Consider the following 8286-nt stretch of genomic DNA (forward strand, 5'->3'; position numbering starts at 1 on the left):
GAGGTCTTCTCACTGCAGGCGGTTTCTTCACCGTCTGAGCCACCAGGGAAGCCTAGAGTTGTGGTGAGGGGTGAGATGAAGTTGTGAAAGTGCTCTGCAAACCTCAACGCCCTCTCCCGGGGCCTTGCCGATGACCAACCACAAAGCCATGTCATCTTATTCCCCATAGCAGCCCTTTCAGGTAACTTACTGTGCCCAATTTCCAGGTGAAGAAACTGAGGCCCAGATGTTACAATGTCTTGTAACAAGGTCATGATGATAATCAGATATAAGCTCATATCTGAAGTTTCCTCGATCACCTTATGCCTGATAGTACCCTCTTACTAGCCACCTTGTTCCCTTGGGGTCAAGTCCCAGGTCCTTGGCATGGCTCACTCGGTCTAGTAGAGTTTCCGTCTCCTGCCCACAGCTCCCCAAGGCTGGTCTCCCCTTCAGTTCCCCCTTAGGCCAGCCCCTCAGGGGGTGAAATCTGCCCCCTCCTGTTCTCCCCCACCCATCCATTACGGGCAATGCCTTTCCCACATCCACCCGCTGCCGACCTGGGGTCCAACACACACCCACTCCATCCTGGAACTTTTCTCTGACCTACTGAGATAACATTCTCTCCAGCCACTGGGGTTTCTCAGGCTTGAGTGTGTACATGGGGAGCTGTCACCCCCTCAGGCTGTGAGCTCTGACAGCAGAGCAGGAGCCTGGTGGAGCCATCGCCCTCTGAACACCCGGTGAACCGGGAAAGTCCTTTTTCTGTCATTCAAATGGAGTTGAGTTTCTTCTTCAGTGGAAAGAATCCTCATCTTTTGAGCCCCAACTCAAGAGCTCTCTACTCCAGAGAGTTTTCTCGTGTCCCCTCGAGCCCCTGCAGACCCCACATGTCCCAATTCTTTGTCTCCATTTCCCAGTGTTTCTTTCCTTCCCCAGACTCTAACTCCTTGAGGGCAGGGACTTCGCCCAGCTGGAGCAGCCTCAGACTCAACACAGATGGTGATTTCTGCAGCAGCTGGCTCCGGAGCTTTCCTCCCTGCATCCAAGCCCATCAGTGAGTCAAGAGCATGGATGGGAGGCAGGGCCCAGGGCTTGGCTTGGCGCTGCCAGCCCCTGGCCCCCTCTGGACCTTCATCACTTCCCCTGTGAAATGGAAATAACACCTGCCCTGCTGATCCTGCTGGCAGGGCCTTGTGATGAGTGATGAAAAAATGAGAAAGGAAGTGGAAAGGGCAGTCTGTCTTTGTCTATTGGTCAGTTGGTCAATAGACTGCTGCTCCCATGTCCTTGGGTCCCACTCTCCTAGGATTCCCACCACCTGGAACATGCAAGGTAACCGGGCCGTGACACGGTGCTCTGGGCAGGCCAGCAGGCATTCACTGAGCACCTACTCTGTGCCAGGCACTGTATGGGCGCGAGGGGCAGGGTGGCCGGGCACAGTCTGTCCTGGAGGAGTTCAAGGCCTGGTGGCCTCGGAGGGCCCAGGTGACCCCCAGCGTCTCTCCCAAGGCTAGCCACCTATGGTCACTGGTTTCACGAACACCTACTGTATGCATGACCCTTTCCACTCTGGGAAAAACCGACAAGAGATGCCAAAGGCTTTTCCTCACCAATGCCATCCCTCCTCCTCCCCCGACATTCCCCTCCAGAACGGAGGCTGAGCAGAAGGACCAGTCTTCCCTGTGTCTAAGGTCTTTGGTGCTCACCCCCCAACATACTCTTGTCTACAGCCTCATCCACCCACTCCATCACTGGTTCACACCTCGGACAAAGCTGAGGAAGCCTCACTCCACCCCAGGACCCCAGAGCTCTCAGGAGCTTCCTGCCAGAGATGGGCTCCAAGCCTGGGGAAACTGGCAGGCCTCTCAGGGGGTCAGAGAGGACACAGATACGCAGACACACACACGCGCACAGAAATATACACATGACGCATCTGCTTCTGTCCCGCCAGGCCCCTGCCATGGTAGAGCAGGGTGATGACCCAAGATACAACCTGGCCCTGGGCCGGATCTCTGCCATCTATTCACTGCACACACGTGGGCTGAGGCCTACTGTGGGCCAAGCAGGGCTCCTCAGGATACAGCAGTGAACTCTGGTTGGTTTACATTCTAGAGGAGAAAGACAGATGGTCAACAGGAAAAGTAACAAAGGAGTGAATTACATAGCACTGCTAGGGGCTGATGAGGGCCATGAAAAACAGCTCCTGGGGGGTGCTGGGTGGGATGCAAGGGGCAACGTGAAACAGGGTGGTCAGGGCAGGCCTCCTTGGAGAGGTGCGATCTGAGCAAAAACGTGAAGGCGGTGAAGATGTGAGCCCCGAGTTACCTGTAGGCATTCCAGGTGGAGGCAAAGCTGGAGGCTGGAGCAGAGGGCAGGGAGAGGAGGGGGATGAGGCCCGGGGCGGACTAGACGGCAGCCTGGGAGCCTGGGCTCCTCGCTTTCCAGGCCTTCCTGCCCAGCACTTACCCCGGCTCCCTGCGCGCTTAACACACGGCAGTGTTCCCGGGAGGCTCCGGGAGGCATCTCCCATTCGCGGCCGGGTTAAACCGCAGAGAGGAAACTGAGGCAGGCGGAGGGCGCGAAGGCCGGGAGCCAGGAGCCCAAGACAGGCCCGCCCCCGCCACGGCGGCCGCCTCCCCACCCCCGGGCATCGGTCGCCCCTCCCGGCCCGCTCCGCGGGGGCGCCGGGTGCACCCCCGGCCCGGCCCGCCGTCGTGGGGGGTGGGGGCGGCGGCCCGCGTCACTCCCGTGCCCGCGAGTCGCTGCCTTTCCCCCATTAGTGCGGGGCCGCGGGCAGACCAAACCGCAGACCCAGATAAGAGCACAATCGAACCTGTTTTGCTCGCAGGCCGTCCTGGGGGCTGGGTGGGAAGTCGGGGAGGCCGCTGGCAGCGCCCCGCGCCTGCTATCAGCCCCTTTGAAATTTACTCACCTTATCAGGGCCGCGCTTTCCGAGGGGGGCGGGGGGGGGGGAGGGGACCGGGAGGCTGCCTTCCTTCCGCGGCTCGTGCCCAAAGGAGAGGATGGGGTCACGTCCTGGGAAGGGCCCCCCCGGCCCCCCACCAAGGACTCAGCCCCCCCACCCCCGTCACTGCCACGCAGGCACCGCCCAGGCCGAAAGGTGCCCCCCTCCCATCCTGCCCTGACCTGGCACCCCACACCTGCAGCACCCACTCCCTCACCCCCTCCCCAGCCGCGGGCGCCTGTAACACGCCGACCCCCCAGTCACACCCTCGGCAAATGTTTATTTGCTGAGCACCTGCTGCCCGCTGAAGGGACACACCAACCTCACTCCCCCACGGAGCTGACGCTGGAGCTGGGGAGACAGTAAATAAACACAAATAAGTAGGTAAGAGAGTGTGTCCGCAGGTGATGACCCCTGCAGTGGGGCAAAAACAAGCAAGGGTGTAGGATGGGAAGTGTTGGGCAATTTTAAGTGTGTGTGTGAAGGGGGTGAGGGGTCGGGCAAAGTCTGAGAAGTTGATGTTTGAATCAAGACCGGAAGGATTCCAACTCTCTCCCTGGGGTTAGAATCCCATGGAAGGGCAGAGCCAGGAGGAGAGATTAGCCAGTCCTCTGAGATCCTTTTTTACTGAGGCTCAGAGAGGGTGATGAAATGCCGAAGGTCACACAGCACCATGGCAGCAGAGCCAGCCAGAGTTCGAGCCCAGCCAGGACCTTTCTCTGCATTCCCGTGGCCCCTGGCCTGGGGCCCTGCCAGGGCCCTGGGCAGGACAGTAGGCCATTGTTGGACAGTTTGGGGGGTGGGCTGAGCCTGGAAGTGCAACGTCGACAGCCGTCTGACTCTGCCTTTTGTAGACCAGGCACCCGCCAGGTGGAGTTTGAGGCTGAGGGTCAGGGCACGGCCCGGTGGGAAGGCTGCAGGGTATGTGTAGATGGTGTCGTGGTGGGGACGGCAGCCCAGTGTCCGGGTCCTCTGGCTCCCTCGCCAGCCCTGTTCTCCATCGGCCCCGGATGTCCAGGTCCACAATGGCCCAACCTGGAGGGTGAGTCCTTCCAGGAGGAGCCCCTCTTCTAGCCTCAGCGCTCCCTCCGGACACACGCTCCTGCGGTGAAGGGTGAGTGGGTGACCACCCGCAGAGTGGCCGTGGAGCCCTGCGGCCAGGAGGGGCGGATCCCGGGGCCTGGCTGAGGCCCGACAGGCTCTAAGGAGATAGATGAGAAATCAGAGTTGAGGGGCTCAGGGCCCCAGCATCCAGAGACCCTTGGGCACTGTTTTTATGGAGCTGCAGAAGCATCTGGGAGGAGCAGGGCCTGGTAACTAACTTTAAGTCCCAGCTCTGCTGCTTCTGGCTGTGTGACCTTGGGCAGGTCCATTTCCCACCCAGCCTCGGTTTCTCTTCTCACTGAAAGGGGAGCAAGAATGTCTTCTTCAAAGGGATGTTGTAAGGAGCAAACGAGAGAATGTGCGAGTGCCTGTCACACAGCCAGGACCCGTTGACAGTGGGAGGGTCTCCCCGTGGGGACCTCTGTCTCTCTCGTCTAGATGTGGCCAGGGTCAGGGAGCACTGAGCAGATGCCAAGCACTTAGAGGCTGTTTTTAGGACCCTTGTTAACTGGATTGACCACAATCCTGAGTTTATGACCCACGCTCACCATAGGCCCTCTCGATTATTAATCATGTAATGAACACAGGGACCCAACTGCTAACCCAGGGTCAAGGTTATTACCAGCCATGCTACTGAATTAATTCACGTATTTCTCACATTAATCCTCCCACACTTAAAATTTTTTTTTAATTTTATGTGTTTGTTTTTATATTTTAGTTTTGGCTGCTCTGCGTCTTCACTGCTGCACACAGGCTTTCCCTAGCTGTGGTGAGCGGGGGCTACTGTCTAGTTGGGACATGCAGGCTGCTCACTGCGGTGGCTTCTCTTGTTGCAGAGCATGGGCTCTGGGGTGTGGGCGCAGTAGCTGTGATGCACCAGTTCAGTTGCCCCATGTCATGTGGGGTCTTCCCAGACCAGGGACTGAACCCATGTCCCCTGCATTGACAGGCGGATTCTTAACCTCTGGACCACCAGGGAAGCCCCCCTCCTAGACTTTGACCCCAGTGTGTCCCCATTTTACAGATGAGGAAATTGAGGCACAACTGAAGATTCAGTACCTCCTGTCCACTGATGCTGGAGATTCACTGGGTACATTTTTCCAGTTGACTTCCTGTTCTGGGCTCCAGAGCCCCTGATGACGAGTCTCCACACAACCCCCACCCCACCTCTGCCGTGTTCTGTAGCTCAGCTCAGGGGATTACAGCCGTGGACTCAGCCCCTGGCTCCCTGCAGGGCCCCACCTCTGACGTCTGGGGGAGCCGTGGGGAGGACCCTGGCCGGACCCATGCTCTCTGCTGGCCTCCTCTCCCCGCCCCCCGCCCCCCCAAGAGCCCCCTTCAGCCCAACTTGGTGACACAAGAGCCTGGTGATCCTCCTGGGTGTCCAAGAATAAATGAAGGAAATGAACAAGTGAATGAATGAATGAAGATGCTAAAAGGGGGAAAGGGAAATGGAGAAAAAAACACACAGCATTTCTGAAAGCTGAGGGGGAGGGGTGGGAGGAGGCTGAGGCAGGACTTGGCGTTGAAAGATGCCCCTTTGCCAGCTGCTGCACTCAGGGAGCCCCCAAGTGTGGATCTGGCCCTCAGATCCTGCTGCCCAGGCCCTGACCCTGAGTCCTGCCCCTCCCCCACGGTGACTTCCCAGATACAGAGGCAGCTGCAGCGTTCCCAGAACCCTCCTAAGATGACACGGCTGAAGCTGCTCTAGGGGCCGGGACTGTGGGTGGCGCACCCCTGCCAGGCAGCCGCACCACCAGGCAGGAAGTGCTGTGCCCTCGCCTGCTGCCAGGAATGGCCAGCTCCTGGATGTAGGGTTGGGAGGGTTTGGGGTCCTGGGCAGAGTCAGGGTTAGGTTAAGATTGGAGGGTCCTGAGGCCTGACCTCTCTCAGCAGAGTCCAGATGCAATGCTGGGGAACCAACCTTCTTCCATACACACGTGGGTCTTGACCTGTGTGGGAAGCTGGTCACTCTTGAGAATCTACTTGAGAACACACACAATTCCAGGGGCTCACAGACCCCCCTGCAGCCCCTCCATGGACCCCAGATTAAGAGGCCCCATTCTCCTAGGAACAGAGTTGCCATATGACCCAACAATCCCACTCCTGGGTATATATGCCAAGAAAACTCTAATTCAAAAAGATACCTGCACCCCTATGTTCATTGCAGCACTATTTACAAGAGCCCAGACACAGAAGCCACCCAAATATGCATCGACAGATGAATGGATAAGGAAGATGTGTATCCACAGTGGGATATTCCTCACCATGTCCTGTCCTGTGAGCTCAGTCGTGTCTGACTCTTTGCAACCCCATGGACTGTAGCCCGCCAGGCTCCTCTGTCCTTGGAATCCACCAGGCAAGGATACTGGAGTGGGTTGCCATTTCCTTTTCCATTTACTCACCATAGAAAGAATGAAATAATGCCTTTTGGAGCAACATGGCTGGACCTAGAGATTATCATACGGAGTGAAGTAAATCAGATAGAGAGAGATAAATATATAATATTTATGTAGAATATGTATGTAGAATCTGAAATATGTAACAAATGACCTTATTTGTGGAACAGAAACAGCCTCACAGACATAGAACTGTGAGTTCTATGTTAATTTCCGGTAACCAAAGAGGAAAGGGGGTGTGGGAGGGACAAATTGGGAGTTTGGGATTAGAAGATGTACACTACTACATATAAAACAGATACACAACAAGGTCCTACTGTGTAGCACAGGGGACTATAGTCAATATCCTGTAATAAACCAGTGGAAAAGAATATGGAAAAGAACATATATACAAATCTGTATATATATGTAAAGCTGAATCACTCTGCTTATACACAACACTGTATATATATGTAAAGCTGAATCACTCTGCTTATACACAACACTGTAAATCAGCGATGCTTATAAGAAGAGTCTCAGCCCTGGACTGTGGGCAATGTGTGGGCGGGACTGTTCAATTCATCTCCAGCTCCCAACAAAACATCTGGCACACAGTAGGTGCTTTAACATGTGCTTATTTCCACAAATCACCAGGTGATACGGACTTGGCTGAGGGAAAGGGCAGCTGCAACAGGGCTGATCAGAGGACTAGATCGGGAAGGGAACGGGCGGTGAGGCGGGTGTCCCTGGGCCGCTTACGGCCCCCGTGGCCCCTACTGTCCTCAAAGCAAGTGCGTGGGGTCTCTGGGGCCCGGGAGGCGCCACGTGGTCCTGTCCCCTGGCGCCCACGATGCTTCAGCTCCAAGGGCCGTGGGACTCTGTCCCCAGACACTGTGACTTGTTCCAACACCTACTGAGCACTGGAGAAGGAAATGGCAACCCACTCCAGTACTCTTGCCTGGAGAATTCCGTGGATGGAGGAGCCTGGTGGGCTGCAGTCCATGGGGTCGCAGAGAGTCTGACACGACTGAGCGACATCACTTTCTTTCTTTCTATAGTTCCTTTTGGAGAAGGAAATGGCAACCTACTCCTGTGTTCTTGCCTGGAGAATCCCAGGGACGGAGGGGCCTGGTGGGCTGCGGTCTATGGGGTTGCAAAGAGTCGGACACAACTAAGCAACTCACACACACACTGAGCACCGCTTGCACGTTACGCTGTTCCAGGCACTCGTGACCAACAGTGAGTGCAACAGGCCCTGTGCTCGGGGGCTCACAGACTCGCTTCCAGACTTCTCCACGTGCCCTCATACTGAATCACAGAATCCAGCACGGGCATCAGCTCCCCGGGAAGCCTTCCCCGAGCCTGCCGGTGTCAGGGGCCCTGGGATCGGGACACAAATCTCACCTTATCAAACAGTCCTTCTGCTTCTCCGTCTCCTGCCCCAAGCAGGGAGTCCATAGAGACAGAAGCTTTGTCACATTTTCTTGGCATCCTAGGCCTTGAGCACAGTGTCTAGCAAAAAGCTGTGTGGGAATAAAGGGATGGATGGATGGAAAGATGGCCTGATGGGCAGCTGGGGGCACCAGCCAGGGAGTGGGAAGGAAATGGGCTGGGCTGAGTGAGGCCTGGGAATGTCCCTGGGGAGGGCAGAGGGTGTAGGGAGGGTGGGAGGGAGGCTCCCTCCTCCTGGCTGAGGCCTGATTTTCTTGGAAACAATTGCCACAGGTGTGGGGAGGAGGGTCAGGGGAGGGCTGACGGAGAGCAGCATTTGCTTCCTGGTCCAGGGCTTCCAGTCGAGGATTTTGAGCTCTTACTTCCCTGGGTTGTGACCCCTGTGTCACCAGGCCCAGGAGGGCC

This window comes from Cervus canadensis, chromosome 28, assembly GCF_019320065.1.
Source record: "Cervus canadensis isolate Bull #8, Minnesota chromosome 28, ASM1932006v1, whole genome shotgun sequence".
NCBI lineage: Eukaryota > Metazoa > Chordata > Mammalia > Artiodactyla > Cervidae > Cervus > Cervus canadensis.